Source organism: Cryptotermes secundus, unplaced genomic scaffold, assembly GCF_002891405.2.
Source record: "Cryptotermes secundus unplaced genomic scaffold, Csec_1.0 scaffold660, whole genome shotgun sequence".
NCBI classification, from domain to species: domain Eukaryota; kingdom Metazoa; phylum Arthropoda; class Insecta; order Blattodea; family Kalotermitidae; genus Cryptotermes; species Cryptotermes secundus.
The window spans coordinates 422,543-439,517 of NW_019734321.1; the positions used below are offsets into that span (position 1 = coordinate 422,543).

The window sequence follows — 16,975 nt, forward strand, 5'->3', positions numbered from 1 at the left end:
TAATCGCTGCTTACATTTAAATATATAGGACCAAACAAATGCGTGGGCAGTGTTAAGGCAAGTGGTACATATGGTTACCGCTTTGCTTCAAAGGGTGGAAAGTCGTGCCGTCACATTTTTACTTGGCCTACTTCATCAACAGGATACCTGTACAAAAGCATCGCCCATCCTTAAGACTGTAAGGAGGTCGCGCGCTCAATTATTCAGGGAAGCCTTGGAATGACGTCGTGTCGCCGTCACGCCATGCAAGGAGGTTGCCTCATGCATCTCACCCCGACACGTCCACGAGACTGTCTTAGGGCTGACCAGGAACGCGTGGTTGTTGTGCAGATGTAGGGGTCTCGGCAGTGAAGTGATACCGCCTACGGGCTGAACTATCACACTGACACAGTATCTGCCTTCAGAGTGAACCTTTCAGATATATAGTTTGCTGTTTAAATTGTTTTTGTTCGATAGTTTGTCACATCTATTGTTTTTATAGAGCCTTCTTGTTAGTTTATCGATTATCATGATCGATTGCGATTAGATTTCTATATTATTTATTTATGCTTTATTTATAATGTGGCATATTTTCTCAATGCGAGAACTGTCAAGCCAGCAGAGATTTCCATTACTGGGCAACGGCTTTGAAGACAGGAATATTTCCACGCCAACAGTTGGTAACAGCAATATAGGAACGGTGTTTTGTGTGCGGTCCTTGCCGAGTTGCTATAAACAGGAGAATTAGATGAGTTGAAACGAAACGTCGGTGGGCTATTACGGTACCAGCCGGCATAACATTCCAGAAGTTAGTACCCTGCATAGTCATTGCTGTGAGAGCCGCAGCTAGAAACCGGAATTTTCAAATTTCCCATTGAATTTCAACGGGAAACCGGCTAGTAATTAAGCGCCTGTGTTTATGCTGTCCTTATTAATACAGTTCGCCGTCAGAAGATACTTCCGGTGTGATGCCTCTCTTTCTTCCGCTTGTTTCAGGGAAAGAAAAATAATCCCTTTTTCCTGGTATGAGCAGCTTCCCTTGCGGCCCCGGAGAGGGGGAGTTGTGGTTGTTGAGCCGCGATTCGTGTATTGTTTAGGGGACAGTCCTGCCGTATCGTATGATTTATTAAAACTAAATATGGTTCCCACTCAACCCTCTGAGAAAGCAGGAAATTGTCGTGAAGCATTTCTTCCAATCGTAATCTTTCCGAGGGAAGGCTGCATCTCAGAGGGATACTATTGCAGCCCCTATTTTCCAGGATTCTCCCTTCTCCAAATTTACTTCTTAGTGGCATGCTCTAAAAGTACTCCCGACAATGCCACTAAGAGGAACGTGAAGGCAGTTCTGCGACTGTGGTATCGCTGCGCGGAAGGCGGCAATGCTAGCACTGCAGTGGCGCAACCAGAAAGTCACAGGAGAGCAGCTTTATACACATTTATTTTACGTAATCTACAGAGTCTGCAATCAGTGTGTATCTTCAAATGTACTGGATCGTGAATGGGTCATGCCCAGTGGCGTAACTCATGTACCCGTTCTTCCTTTTGTTCACTTAGGTATCATTTTAATTCCTGTATTGGGGTTTTATTCAGGACTGTTTGGTAGAATTATGACGGTGTATCTTTTCAGTCTATGTGTAGTTTCGCTATTGTCCAATAGTTCGCTGCTAGTGCATTAATGTGGTTTCCTGATTTTCGTAACTATTTGGTATTCCACTTCTTTATTTCACTGAGCGCTGCGTTCATTGAAGCTCTTCATGCCTCCTGTGACTGTTTATGTGCCAAGGTGCGTTCAGAACGGGTCGGAGAGTCTCGGATTGAAAGAGCACATTTGAACGCCAGAAAGTCGAAATCACTGAATATTGGTGGCTATTTAATGACGCTATTATTAGCTGTACTATAGGCTTGTAGCGCACGGCGGTAAGTAATTGAATTGGAAAGGATTTGGAAGGAAGCGGCCGTGACGTATTCAAACTATTAACCTGGTATTTACTGGGCGTGATTAAAACTAAACTCTGGGTCAGGCAGGCGGCTTTAGGACCGAGATTGGAAGCTAGAACCTTCTGAATATAAAGTGTGGCGCCGGCTACATACATGCACGCAACATATGCAATCCCTTTCTAAACAACGGATCGGTAAACACGCTTGCAAAAATTAAGTATTGTTGTAAACTGTTTTCTATTCGGTCCGCGAAAAGTAGTGATAAAGAAGAATTCAGTTGAGAATTGGCAGTCGAGTGTAGTCCGTTGAAGGTCAGCCGACGTCTGGGAAGAATATTCCGCTTTCGAATCGTCGGTTAACTTTCGACGGGCTATACGCGCTTATATTCCAAGGATAGAATTCTTCATAACCACCGGTGGGAGAACCTCAAGTCCTGCATGAATTGTGTTCCGTTCTCTCAAACACAATGAGAGGAAATTTATACGGAGCATGAAAATAAAATTCCATGAATTCTGGGTGTCAGGTAAGGATGGACGTAAGAGGTCAGTTTCACGTTTCGGCCGGTTTGCCTCCAGAAGAAATATCCCCTCTGTAGCTGCTTGTTAGGAGGCAGGGTGTGGTCCACAGGGCGAAGAGAGAGATATTCAACATTTGAAATGGAATACGTGTCCCTCATCATTTCTGCACCCCATTCTCCCCGCTGCTGAGATTATTGGGAACCATCACTCGGCTTCTAACAGTGAAGTCAGTGATCCACATGCGAACCACATTGCGTTTAATTTATCTGCGCCACGTTCGTTAGAGCCGCAGGAAACAGGTAATCTAGAATTGTTTCAATTAACTTTAAATTACAGCAGAATTGTTGAAAACAGACGATGCAAATGGCGATTAGCATTTCAAAAGCACACGTTTGTTTGCGCATGCCCCTGCGCAGTGCCATTTACATATAAACAGGAGTATCGTGTCTGTCTCGCTGTGAATATTGCAAGGGTTACCAACATACGGAACAGTTGCTTCCCCACCGCCCGGGACCATGTGCGCTCTTGTCATCGGGCCTCTGTCCACGCATTACTTTACAGTAACATCACTGGGCAGTTCTGCTCTGCTTAGCTGCACTGAACTGAATCAACAACTGAAAAAAATGCCTGACAACTCACTGGCTAACGGCAGTGAACTGATCATTGAAAACTCATTAATTTCTACTCGTCTGCCCCCCCCCCACCTCGGCTGCACTGTACTGAGAACTGAAAGCTGATTCACTCACTGACTGCTTCCCGCGTGGGCACGTCACCCACATCAATCGAGCGGTTTCCCTAACAGTCCAGAGAGAGAGAACAGTCTCGATAGAATTAGAGGCGCGCGCAGGCCAGGTGATCCGACCACATTGCTTTGTGTGCCCGCAGGGCCAGAACAAGTACTTCTTTACTTGGTCGAAATGGCGCAAAGCATCTAGCCTTAAAACTTTTAGTAACTTGATGAATGTCGCGCCATAGCTCAAGCGGTTAGTCGCTGGCTTTCCACCGCGGTGGCCCTGGTTCGATCCCGGGGTCTGGTCAAGTAGGATTTGTGGTGGATAAAGTGGCACTGGGGCGGGTTTTCTCTGAGTACTTCGGTTCACCCTGTCAATCTTCATTCCACCAAATTCTCCATCACCATAATCACCCTGGCCAGATACAATAGGCCAATCAGTGGTCTCCGTGCCGCGTGGACCCAGTTGGACTCCACTCCCCACTAAGCGAATTAAAAAAAAAAAAATAAAAAACTTAATGAATGAATTATTTCTGTGCTTGCTAACCATATACAGCACAATGCTTACACTATGTGCTGCCTTCTTAACGTTAAATTTCCTGAATTTTTTCCCCACGATGCATTTATGTGTAATTATTGGCAGAATATGCAGTAATTATTTTGGAATAAAAGTTATCATGACGCTTCCTGTGATTTCGTATAGTCCGGTAGACGCTTACTGAAGTTTCGGAGGATTATAATGCCTCCATCATCAGGTTCGTTTTTCTGGCTTCTTGCATCTTGCAGTTTGCTTACGTGACTTACTCTACTATCATGATGATGGATGCAGTATATTCCTCCGAAACTTCACACCCCAGAAGACAGTTCCCCCAGCTGCTATTTCCCTAAGGAGAATTAGGTAAACTGGTATCTGTAGTGGGCATACAGCGCGCTTTCTCTGAGGCATGAGATATGTTCTTATCCTCTAAATATATTTGATATTTGAGACGGTTAAGCACCGCGGCATATCGACGTATAGGGAATTGGAGTTATCGCTCCACGCTTTCTTAACCTCGGCTTCACAGCTTGTTCCTCCGAGACGTCGGTAACCACACACAAGAGCACAACCTAAAGACCCAGCGATTCGGCGTGTAGCTAGCGGTCTAGACTTGTATTTTGACCGGAACATCGATTGAGCTATTGGTTTTCATCAACCTCTCTAGGTAGTAGGAGCCGCGACAGTGTAGTTAGTACAGCGACTGGCTACGGACTGGACGACCGGGGGGTTCGAGTCCCAGTAAGGGCAAGAATTTTCTCTTCTCCACGTCGTCCAGACCGGCTTTGGGCTCCACCCAACATCTTATCCAATGGGTACTGGTGGATACTACCCTCGGGGGCAAAAGCAGCCGGGACGTGAAGCTGACCACTCACCTCCAGCTAGTGCCGAGGTCAGGAAAATGTGGATCTATACATCCACTCTCCCATACGTCTTCATGGTGTAGTGCTTAATTAATTAAGCACAGGAACAACTTTACCTTACCTTAACTTAGCTCCAGATAGTACTTCATATTAGGCGACAGTAGCTTCAGTCAACATCCGTTGACACTATTCGCTAATCTTCTTAATATGTTACACCATATGGCCTGAGCTATTGATAATGTCGTTAAATGATCCATGAATAAATGAAGTGTACAATATTAAAATAATGCAAAGCAGATATTATATTGCGCTTATCCTGCTGTACACAAGGAGCGCGTAAACATTGTGCTACCGGTGGGTTTGTGTCATGGTGTTACGTCAGATGGCTCCAACTGGAAGCTCTTGGTTTCTGGGTAAGTACAGATGCACTCCACGCTCTACTCCGGACACGAGATTGCACACCGACGCAGGGACTAAGGTGACGTGCTTTATTTCCGATGCTGTCATATCCCAAGCGTCTGGTCGTAACGAGGGCAATGGTTTGCTCTGAGACGTGTTTATTATTCTCATCTCGTCTGTACGTGTCTCGCGCACGTTCTCTTGAACGTCTGTCAGCCATTCTGAAGTTCATTTGTACATGATCAATCATCGCAAACTCTGTCATGGAGCCAACAGCTAGGCTAATGACCCGAACCTGCCGTTCCTCATAAACTGTGTCTCGGGTGCGTCATCGTTACATAGAAACGTAAACAGTCAGAACATCGTTTCGTAAAGTTACTAGGTTTTGTTTTCAACAGAGCTCTCTAATTGCGATCAGAACCTCCTTAGCAGACATGAAAAAGGTAAAGCTGTCCCTGTAACATGATTATTTTACTGTGAGTTGTTAGCCCCATGCCCAACCCCCAAGCTTGAGGGCCACCCCTTGTCGGCTTCATAATGTGTACTCTTCTCCAAGTATACGTATAATGATCAATTCAAGGAGGATGAGGTGGACAGGGCATGTAGCACGAATGGGGAAGACGAGGAATGCATATATGATATTGGTAAGAAAGCCAGAAAGAAAGAACCACTGGGAAGACCAAGGCGTAGGTGGGTGGACAATATTAAAATGGATCTTAGAGAGATAGGTTGGTATGGTACGGATTGAATTCATCTGGCTCAGGATAGAGACGAGTGGAAGGCTATTGTGAACACGGTAATGAACATTCGGGTTCCATAAAATGCTGGGAAATTCTTGAGTAGCTGCAGAATTGGCGGCTCCTCAAGAAGGGCTCAGCACCTTGAGTTATAATCTGATAGTCTTGCTGGCGGTATGTCCTAATGGTTCAAGCTGATTTTGGCCGTTCTATGTTACAGGTGCACGGATCTCAGGAAGTGATGTGAAGGACTACACTATCAGACACCGAACGAGCCCTTAAAAGGTTAGCTCATACCTGTGTATCCCTTAATCGCATGGCTACAGACCTCGGTCTGCTACTCTGAGGGTAGAGTTTGAAAGAGTGGTACGTAGGAATGTATAGGGTCATTATAAATGATTTAGGAGATGAAGCGGTTACAGGTACGCACCAAGAAAACATTGTTTTCGTTAGCAGTGCTGATTGTAACGCATAGCCACCAGTGGCGCTCCGATCACTGCCAAAGGAAAATGGCGTCTCAAATGCAAATGGCAAAATTTGACTTGTAATAGAACGAACAGGACACGTTCCTTTAAACTCCTACTTCACTGGACCTCATTCCATGTCACTTCTACCTACTGGGATATGTGAAGACAAGGTACACTAACCCCTACTGCTACAGTCCCTTCGAGAACTTCCAGAACGATTTACGTAGGGCGTAGGCAACGTCGATGGGTCACAATTGCGGCGTAAGTGGGAAGAGTATGAACATGGCGTTGAAGTTTGCAGTGTAAGTAATTGAACATTTATGGAATATCTTCAGAAAATCTTTGTGAGTTTACTTGCTGTTTTCATGTTGTTACATACTTTTTCCTGTAACCGTTTCGAAAATGTACTAATATCTTATCAGTAAAAGAATTTGTGATAGACTCGTATTTTGACCTAGGGGTTCTTTGGAGATACAGGAGTTGTATATATGTCTGAATGAGGGAAATATGATATGTCTTCAAATTTTATTAAGAATCTTCTTATGTTGCGGTCGTATGTAATACAGAAAATGAATTCCACAACGTTAAAATTTATCTTGTTTTCTGTAAAATTACAAATATTTGTAGATTTTTTCCCGTTATCTGTTGTGCTTAATTGGATATAAACCACAAATTCTTTTAAGAAGAAAAAAGTAGCCTCTTATACGAGATGCATACCAGAGCAGAGCACAAGGCGAATTGACTGGACGAGGTTGCGTTCCTTTGGTTTTGGTTTCCGCTCGCACTTGTTCGTTTTCATGCGGAAGGGATTTCGAATCGGCCTATGAACCCTCGGAATACAAGCCAAGCTGACTCTATTATATGAGTTCGCTTGTGTGCAAATTCTTCATGCAAAATTTCAGAAAGCAAGAGAAGTTTGTATTTCCTTTCTCGAGACTATGCCTTCCTGTAGAAGTGTTCGTGCTTGCGTGCGTGTGTTCCTCCCTCGCACTGATGTGCTACTCCGCGTTGTTCTGCTTTTGTTACCCAGAAACTACACTTGAGCAGTGGCTTCGGAACATCAACAAGTCATATACTCGCTTTTGCTTGCTTTTTCAGCTTATTAAAATATTTAGTCTTTAATGTATGTACGCGCAGCTAGCACACCTCGCGGCATGATTTTATCCTAATTTTATACTAAATAAAGGATATATTTGCTGAACACAAAACTCTTCTGTTCCGACGTGAGGTTTTCCTTCCGAAAACCCCTCAAGCAAGCCACAGCGTTTGTCTTTACTGCGCAACTTTTGTTCCCAGCCGCCATGTTATCCTGCCGACTAACCCGACAGCGGTAACGCTCTAGACATATTCAGGAGGTGTCTGGTTCGAATCCCTGCCAGTGCAGGGACTTTCTGGGGGGTTCTCTTTGTTCCGGTCCCTCCAGACAAATGCCGGGTTACGTCTGCTCCCAGATCCTTCCCAGTTCTTCAGCAATCCTGTCATTCAAAGCTGTATGTATATGTGTGTGTTTCTATGCGCGTATAGTGACGTGTCTAGGCAACGGTAAACACGTTCCCGTTGCAACGGATACGCATACAACAATAGAGGTACTGTTGGAAACGGTGTTTACTATTCGGTTCGTTCGAAGGGGTTATAAGGAGGACAATTGAAGGACCCTGCGAGTCGTAGGAGGCGACGAAAAGGGAAGTCTCAATTCTGAGAGTAAAATATGGTCGCGAGTCCCAAGGGACTCGGATCCGAGTAAGACTGCGCTGGCAAGGGCCAGCAGCATATACAAAAGACAGACCCGTCCTCTCGTCAGAGAAGGCGCCCCACAGAAAAAAAGACCGTAACTGTCAAACGGTAATAATTAATATCTGGTCATTAGCCCCAAATGGGGCAATACACCAAGACTTACTGACTGACCGTCAGTCGCAATGTGACTTTGACTTTGACTTTGACTTTGACAAGTCTCAAATCTGAGAGAGTAAAATATAGTCACGAGTCTCAAAGGACTCAGATCCGAGAAAGACTGCGCTGGCAAGGGCCAGCAGCATATACAAAAGACAGATCCGTCCTCTCGTTAGAGAGGGCGCCCTACAAAAATGGGACCGTAACTGTCAAACAGTAATAAATACTTGGTCATGAGCTCCAGATAGGGCTCGACACCAAGACTTACTGACTGACAGGCTCTCAGTCGCAGTGTGAATTTGACTTGAAAAATACACGCAAAATACAAGCAACCTAAACTGGGCGGTGGTCAAGTTTAGGACCGTTCAAGTGACGAAGCTGCCGTTGTGGCATAAGATACGTAACGTAGTCATGACCTGCATTTCGAAGCCTATACTGACATAGGGCTTGTATACTATGCAAAAGGAAGAATTTTCAGTAACATGCTATATGTGCGATACATACACTTGACGAAAGGCCAAGCATATTCATAAGAGACAAACCCGTCTTCCCATCACAGAGGTCATTACATAAGGACTATGACCACAAGAGTTCAGTTGTAAAAAAGAATAACCGGTCGTGAGTCTCAAGGGGCCTGGCGTCAAGATGAACTGATTGGTGGTAAACCGCCTGTCGTAAAGTAACTTCGACTTTGAAGAATAGACGCAGTTGGAAAGGAACCGCCGTTCAGAGAGGATTAGCCATTGTTAAGAGCAGTTACCAGTCAACTACTAGTAAAGACATTGCGCGCTGGGAGAACTTAGCGTGGGCTGACGTGAACTGTTAAATCTGAAAATTAGCAATTGCGTTATAATTAAGTGTATTTACTAATTGTGTGTTAAAGTAGGTCATTAAATCCAGTCTCCAATCTAGAATCCCGTCAAGAGTATTTTCCACGCCGTTACTGCGTTTCTGTATTACTTACTTCATGGGGAAAATAATATTTGAAATGAGTCCCTACATGTTTGATGCATAACTCAGATCTGGGTTACCGTTCTACAAGTTGACTGGTGAGTTTAAATGTTAACATTCCCTTTAACGCGACATAATATGGTAGCGTAACTGATTTCTGGGCCACACTGTATAGTGTAGTCTCTTCGGAAGGTACCTGCGTTTCGGAAAAGTTATCTGCCTCCATCTTTGGCATAGAACAAAAGTTGCGTAAGGTTTGTTGGAAACGTCGTTATCTTCCTACCAGACTACACGAAGGCACATCCCCAAAACAGCTATCATCATTAAGCATGTAAAATTTGAGGTTCTCACACCAGTGGTTATGCGGAGTATTATCTTGCGGGACAGGAGTATAACGCCGCGTAGTCCTTTGCAAGTCAACAGACGATTCGGAGAAATACGTCGCCTTAATCTTCAGGGTTGGAGAATATGTCAAGAAAGTAGCATGCAAAATCGACACTGAATATGGAGACGATATATTTCTCCGAAACGTCGGTTAACTTACAGCGGACTCTCAGACGTTATATCCCAGTATTTTTCATAACCACCGCTGTGAGAACCTCAAATCCTAACTACGGAAGCTCCGTCCGTATTTAAGTGGAGTGGCAGGAACCTGATATTCTGTGTAAAGATTGTGAAGAGAGATCGACCTGTTTTGTAGCTCTAATTTCCCTCCCCTTGAAGTTAAATTGTCGTCACATATCGATACATTTCGAGAGTTGAAACTGAATTCCTGAGTGCCATTACAGAAAGACCTGTAGTATTTATAGAAGGCCGTGGATAGATCGTTGCTTCAGTCTCAAAGGAACGGTTTCCCTCTTCGATGTTACAAGCAGCCACAGCCGAGAGGACCTTGCAGCTATGCCCGAACTCCAAAACAAATAATCACCAAGGTTAAAAATGCACGTTTCAGCAATACGGGAAGCATAAAATACATTAAGAAGCAGCCATTGTTGACATTCTGTGAGAACGAGTGAACTGCTGCATAGCCGCTTTTGCCCGTTTGCCGGGAGCAAGGCAGAGAATGCTAACATGACTCTTGTCCCAATGGAATACGCCCCACATTTCGGCTGTGTTCCAGTTTTTCTCCATGTGACCTATGCAGAATGTCATTATCGCCTCTTACGTTAATAATTCACTGGTAATTAAATGCGAGGCCTGATATGGTAGTAGTTGTGTTCCGTGTAAATTGGCTGAAGCGGTGAAACTTTTCACTTGGCATCTGTAGAAGGGCTCAGCTTCATGGAGTTATAGTTTATTTGTGAATCACTATAGAAGTTATGTAGTTTTGGTATTTGCTTTTTCAAACTACTTTTCCTAACATAGCTCAGTCGGTAGAGGGACAGACTACCGGCTGGGATACCGGGGTCTGTTCCCTATAGAAGCAAGAGGGTTTTTTCTCTTCTTTACCGTGCGCAACCGGCTCTGGGGCCCACCGAGCCTCCTACTCAGTGGGTATCGGGACTCTTTCCCAGGGGTTAAAGCAACAGGGGCATGAAGCTAGCCATTCATCTCCATTTAGTGTCGAGGTCAAGAATGATCAAGCTATACGTCCACTCCCCATACCTCTTCGTGGCGTGGTACTTTAACAGTTAAGCGCAGGGACAACTTTAACTTTAATGAATCCCTCCATAAACAATATCGAATATATGCCACTTATGCTAGGCTTCATAAAAGTAAAAGTATCATCCGTGAATTCTTTTGCGAGAGCCTGAGAAAACCTACCTACGTTAAACAAGGGAGTGTTAGCCGGGTTGCGAATGGAGCAGATGGGACTGTGTTCCACATCCATTGGTTGCTGTACGCATTCAGGGGAAGCCCCTGCAGTCACAGCCTGCTCTGTTGTGACATTGACATTTATCATTTCGCGTTAACCAGTAGCCTCATTATTTAAGCAGAAAGTTTATTTTCTTCATTCATGACGCAATAATACCATGATCTACATATACTGCCAGTCGCATTGTTGCCAGTTTGCCATACAATCAGTTGAAAATGCGCAAACCTGTAGTGCCTGCTACATTCTGCACCCAGTTTATCGGCATCTCGTCAAGGAGTAGTATGACCACTTGGCAGCTTGAGATATGGTATGACTGAGTGCTAGAAGGCGAATATTCCTTTCAGCATCCTAGAACTAGAATTTGATACGAGGGATAATCAGTAACTAGGTCACAAATGGAAGTAAAACATCTGTAATTGACGTAATAGGTTTTCTATGTGTATCACTAGGTAGCAGCACAGTTCAGCATGCGCGGGTTCAGAGGCTGGTTTCAGTAGTCGAAATGGCGACCGAACTTGAGGAGTGTAATAAAGAGACACAGCGTTCTGTTGTGCTTGTTTTGTGGGCAAAAGGACGCACTACAAAGGACATTCATAAAGAAATGTTTCCTGTTTACGGTGGGAAGTTCATTTTGCATAAAGTTGTTCACAGCTAGGTCGAAAAATTCTCTCAAGGACGTTCGAAATTCGCAGATGATGCCTGACCACGTGAGGAAGTGGCTGAGACAACATTTAAGAGACTTCTGTGCTGCGGGTTTCGACGCACTGGTAAAGCGATGGGACAAATGTATCAGCTTGGAGGATATGTCGAGAAATAAATGTTTTTCCAGTTTCGAATATCACATATTTTACGTTTTATATTCATTTGTGCCGGTCACCGTAGCCGAGCGGTCTAAGGCATGACTGTCTTCGCTCGGTCTGAAACCGGGATCGTTGGTTTGAATCCCACACAACGCATGGTTGTTTGGTATGTGTATGTGTTTATTCTGTGTTTGCGTTGTCCTGTGTCCAGATAGAGGCCTTGCGACAGGCTGATCACTCGTCCAAGGAGTCCTACCGTCTGTAAAATGAGCAAAATGAAAAAGCAAACCTCGACACCTTAAAGGTATAAGAGGAACGGATTTAGTATGTAAGTAAGTATCCATTTGTAGTCTATTTACTGACTCTCCGTGTCAACCTAGAGTCGGACATATGGAAAACGGTTACGTAATAGGTACTGCTGTTGCTGGACACCGTGTTTGTAAGTTCCCTAGCAACCGCTGTTTACTCGCTTTTGCCTAGCAACTGCTGTTTACTTGTCGTTGCTAAGCAATGACGCTTGCGTTGTCACACTTGCTTGAATGTGGGCAGTTCCCACACTCGTGTATATACCGAATAAGAGATAGAATCTTTGTTTCTGAACCGGGCTGTGTATTATGTAAATGGTGTTAATCAAAACTGACGGCAGTGGCTGTCAGGTGTACACACTGGCACGCAGCCACAGACTGTCTCTGAGGATAACATCGGAGCTGATCCCTACATATGTACATATTCAGTTAAACCTGCCCCTTACCCCGTCCATTTATCGGTTCGAGCACGAAGTTCCTTCAACATCACAAACCGCAGGGGTGCGTGAAAACCTGGTTGCCAGGATACCGATAACTCGTGATACGCGACCTCTTCAATGGATTTCTGAAAGCAGCTACTTCAGATATCGATCGGGCGCGTTCGCAACCACACGCAGCGCCCAGTAAAATCGCTTCGCGAATTTTCATGAAATTTAATAATAAGAGCGTTTTATTAAAATCTGTTGACACATTCTGGTTTTCGTTAAGATCGGACAGAAATAACAGCCATTTTACATGAAAAAAAACTGTTTGTGTTTCTACGTGTACTTCGATCAAGCCTTATTAAATATTTATTGGTAGTAAAATATTTCTGGCAGATTTATGGGCAAAACTGACACGCGTATTCCGTATGCAATGAGTAATGATGCGCATATGAGACTTGTAGTGTTCTGCTAAAGGGGACAGTTTGTGACTGAATGCTTATGCCTAATATTCGTAAGAGACGGCATTAAACTTTGGCCTCGACGTATCATTCGGTAACATGTAGGACTGCGAAGGAATACAGGAGAAACGGGGATGATTGCTAATAATTCAAGTTTCGGCAAAACTTGCAGGCTCAATAGACCATTAAGGACTAAACGAAATTACTGTGTGCCTCCCGTTGGTTACTGGTTGAACGGATGGGTAGGTGGGTAGATTGTGTAGTTATTTAACCATTTGATAAGTTAGTCGGATGGATTAGATTAAATTAGATTACATTAGACTACGCTAGACTAGGCAAAACTAGGCAAGACTACACTAGACTATGCTACACTACGCTAGACTACGCTAGACTGAACTAGAATAGGTAGGTAGGTGGGTTGGTAGGTAGACAGACAGACAGGTAGGTAGGTAGGTAGGTAGGTAGGTAGACAGACGGATATAGAGAGAGAGAGAGAGAAAGACAGACAAATAGGCGAACGGACGGGTGGATGGACAGATGGACCGATATTTGGTTGTTAGGTTGGTCAGTTGATTAGTTAGTTAGTCGTTAAGTTAATTATTTGGTTAGTTAATTAGTCCTTAAATTAATTGGTTAGGTTGTTTGTTGCTTTCTTTGTTTGTGAGGAATGGTTGTCTGAAATGCTCTAGATCTGTGAGTCTCGATGGAACGAAATGTTTCTTCGAAGTTTGGGATACTTCCTCTGTCTCCCCTATCAGGAACTGATGTAAAATTGAGCTATGTTAGCTGTCAGATGGTGACTGCTCCACTTCTCTGGCTCATAGACAGGTTCATATACTGAGCGACATTGTTCAGCAGCGAACTTTTAGCTCCTTCAAATGTACTTTATCTTGAGCGACAGGGCGGACATTCCCAGTTCTGCAGCAAGATGGAGGCGTGAAGGGAAGAAGTCGACGTCTTTCATAGCTCTGCAGATGCTGGCACCAGATATAAATGTCTCATTTCCTTCTCTGGTATCAGAAACACCCAGTGCCACTTTTTCTACCACAAATCCAACATGGATTGACACGGGCTCGAAACCTGGCCGCCGCGGTGGAAAGTCGGCGGTTAACCTCCTGAGCTATGGCACGGCCAGAATTCATCTTACTAATTAACTAACACTATATTATCAGAACCCGAGGGTTGAACACCGCCAATACCAAGGCCCGTCATTGGACACAATTTTGAGCCAGTTGCATCTACTTCCCATCCTCACAAATAGTCTCCCTATTTTTTTTTCTTTGTTGCTAGTGGGGTGGGACTAAGTCCCTTGTACTGCGGCCACTTCTGGCCTATTGTACCAGCCCCAGATGATAGATGAGGGTGATTGTGGAGCAATTGATGGAATGAAGGTTGGCAAGGGAAACCAAAGTACTCGGAGAAAACCTGCCCCAGCGCCACTTTTTCCACCACAAATCCCACTTGACCAGACCCGGGATCGAATCCGGGCCGCCGCGGTGGGAAGCCAGCGACTAACCGCTTCAGCTATGCCGCGGCCAACCGTCTCCCTAAGACCTATCATCTATATGCCTCATCCCACAGCCTTCTATGTCTTACCAGTGTCCGCTTCGCAAAAGAGTTCTACACCAATTATATATGGACTTTCGGTTATTCCCCGATCCTTCCTTCACCGCAGCTCGTGATCTGCTGCTGTGTCGTGCACACGACCACGTGACCACATGACTACAATATACAAGTTACCATTGGACAGCGTCGTTAGGTAAGTCATGAATAAGTAAAATATTGAATGTCAAAGTCTGGTGTCCAGCGAATTTAGGTATTCATGCAATGGATGATCCGGCAGTCAGCCTCATCAGTTTGGAATAAACAGCGACATTTCAGAGGCTGCTCATTTTCCGTGACTGAGGGCAGAGACAGTCACCGTACCTTGCGTATTTCTGTTTTGTATCGACTCATCTGTTCGGGGAAAACTTTCGTGAAAACTGTGCGTTTAATTGGATAATTATCCACAATTAACTGTAAATGGTTAGGCAAGGTCGTGGCCGATTTCAAGGTAGCCCTTACGTCACTGAAATCTACTCGTTGCTGAGCAGTTTCTGAAGAGCGGATATGAATGAGCTAGTGACAATCGAAGAAGTGGAGTTGCCAGAATGTTTAAACCCTCTGGAAGTATGTTACACTCTCAACCATTGTGTTCGGGATAGAAATGGCTTCATTGCTCAGTTCAGAAGGCGGTGCCTACTCATGCTTAATGCCAGAAAGCTGTGCCTTGTAACAATGGAGACCCAGAGAAGTGTTCTTGCTTTACGACTCTTCTTGTTTCGCTTCGGTATTCGCGCTTGAGAGATGCAGGTTGCATATTTCGGTGTTATGACGCCGTTCGGTTCTATATCATGCGCTTCTGCAAATTTCTTGCTTGGCTTACTTCTACACCGTGAAGATGGAAACGATTTGTTTCTCCGAACTACATGGCGTTACAGCCCAGACGTCCGCACTCGTCATTATCATTGCCGTGAGAACTTCAAGTCCTGACTTGAAGAGACGTTTGGTACTCAGCTGTGGGAGTGTCGCCATTTGCTGTTACACAGGCGCACAGGCCGGCGCCCTGGGGAGGTGCCCTGACACTTGTAAAGACGCCGGTACGCAACGCAGTTTCCGACCCATAACACGGAAGCGTCAGCCCCTTTGAATGCATGCTAAGTTCTGTGTTTAGAAGTGTAGTCGGTAGGTCTCGGGTTCAGTTCCCGATGAGATCATTAAATTTTTCAATTAACATAATCCTTCCAGCCGCAGTGTGACCCTGGGGTCGACTCAGCCTCTAACAGAAATGAGTACCAGGAATCTTCCTGGGGGGGGGGGAAAGGGCGACCGGTGCGTGAGGCTGATAACCTCACCGCCATCTGTGAGCCGAATTTATAGAAAATATGAGAGCCTCGACGCCTCACAACCGTATGGGCCTCTTACAGGGATAGCTTTACCTTTTGTATATACACATTTCTTTCGACATAAAGGTGCGTGGCACACCACCCTAATTTTTTCTCTTACGACTCTACCCGTGCATTTCAACCGGCCGTCCTTTTGCTATTTCCAATCGATTTAGGCACACCGTCGCCTGAGTACTGGAGTGTTCTGTCCCCATTTCGGGGTGGGAATGAGATAAAACACTTTTCTGATTCTCCGTATTGTGTTGCGCTGTCTCCACACAGTTCCATGGGTTCATCTTACTTGGAAGTGTGAGATGCGTTCTGATTCGCGTTTAAACTTCAGCTGTCCTAACTTCAAGACCAGTTTTCCCAAAATTAGCGATGCTGGCCACGCCACCCTCCAGTGTCCAGACGAAGACATGTACGAGCATGGAACTGCACCTGTCTTCAGCATACACGGATATATAAACGTAGCATAAACAATCCCCGGTTTGAGCACTTCGAGATTTTAGATTTTGGTTGCGCTGAATTTGTAGCTTACTGTCATCTGCGATATGGCGCCCTGCGGTCTGATGGAGAGGTACGGACGTTTCGGAGGAACCTGCTACCTCGAGCCTACGTGTGTTGGAATTCTACTACCACGAAAGCGAGGTAGTGGATCCCTCCAGAACTACTGGCATCAATCTACCAGACTAGACGGTATCATATTCAAGATGATTAATCCTTCATAACCATTAGTCAACATATCTCACATATACTTATGTAACAGTTATTACAAATCATAATCCGTAGTTAGTTAGTTGGACCGCGCCATAGCTCAAGCGGTTAGTCACTGGCTTCCCACCGCGGCGGCCCGGGTTCGATCCCGGGTCTGGTCAAGTGGGATTTGTGGTGGACAAAGTGGCGCTGGGGCAGGTTTTCTCCGAGTACTTCGGTTTCCCCTGCCAATCTTCATCCCACCAATTGCTCCACAATCACCCTCACCTATCATCTGGAGCTGGTACAATAGGCCAGAAGTGACGGCAGTACAAGGGACAAGTCCCAACCCTCTAGCAATAAAAAAAATATTACAAATCATAATCAGTAGTTAGTTAGTTAGTTAGTTAGTTTGTTAGTTGATTGGTTAGTTTCCTGGGGTGGGGTGTGACTGAGTCTGTTTCTTAGTCGAACTGTTCGGCGTATTGAACCAGACCCGGTTGATAGATGATGATGAGCATGGACCATTTTATGGAATGAGAAT

At 44.9% G+C, this 16,975-nt stretch overlaps 1 long non-coding RNA gene across 1 annotated transcript in view; it reads left to right on the top strand.

Annotated features, from left to right (window-relative positions):
- LOC117282641 overlaps window positions 1-5,976 on the top strand; it is a 159,402-nt gene extending 153,426 nt beyond the window's left edge. The window contains exon 3 of the long non-coding RNA XR_004513462.1: window positions 5,920-5,976. This is a non-coding gene — a long non-coding RNA (uncharacterized LOC117282641). The remainder of the gene's footprint in view (window positions 1-5,919) is intronic.
- The last annotated feature ends 10,999 nt before the right edge of the window (window positions 5,977-16,975 follow it).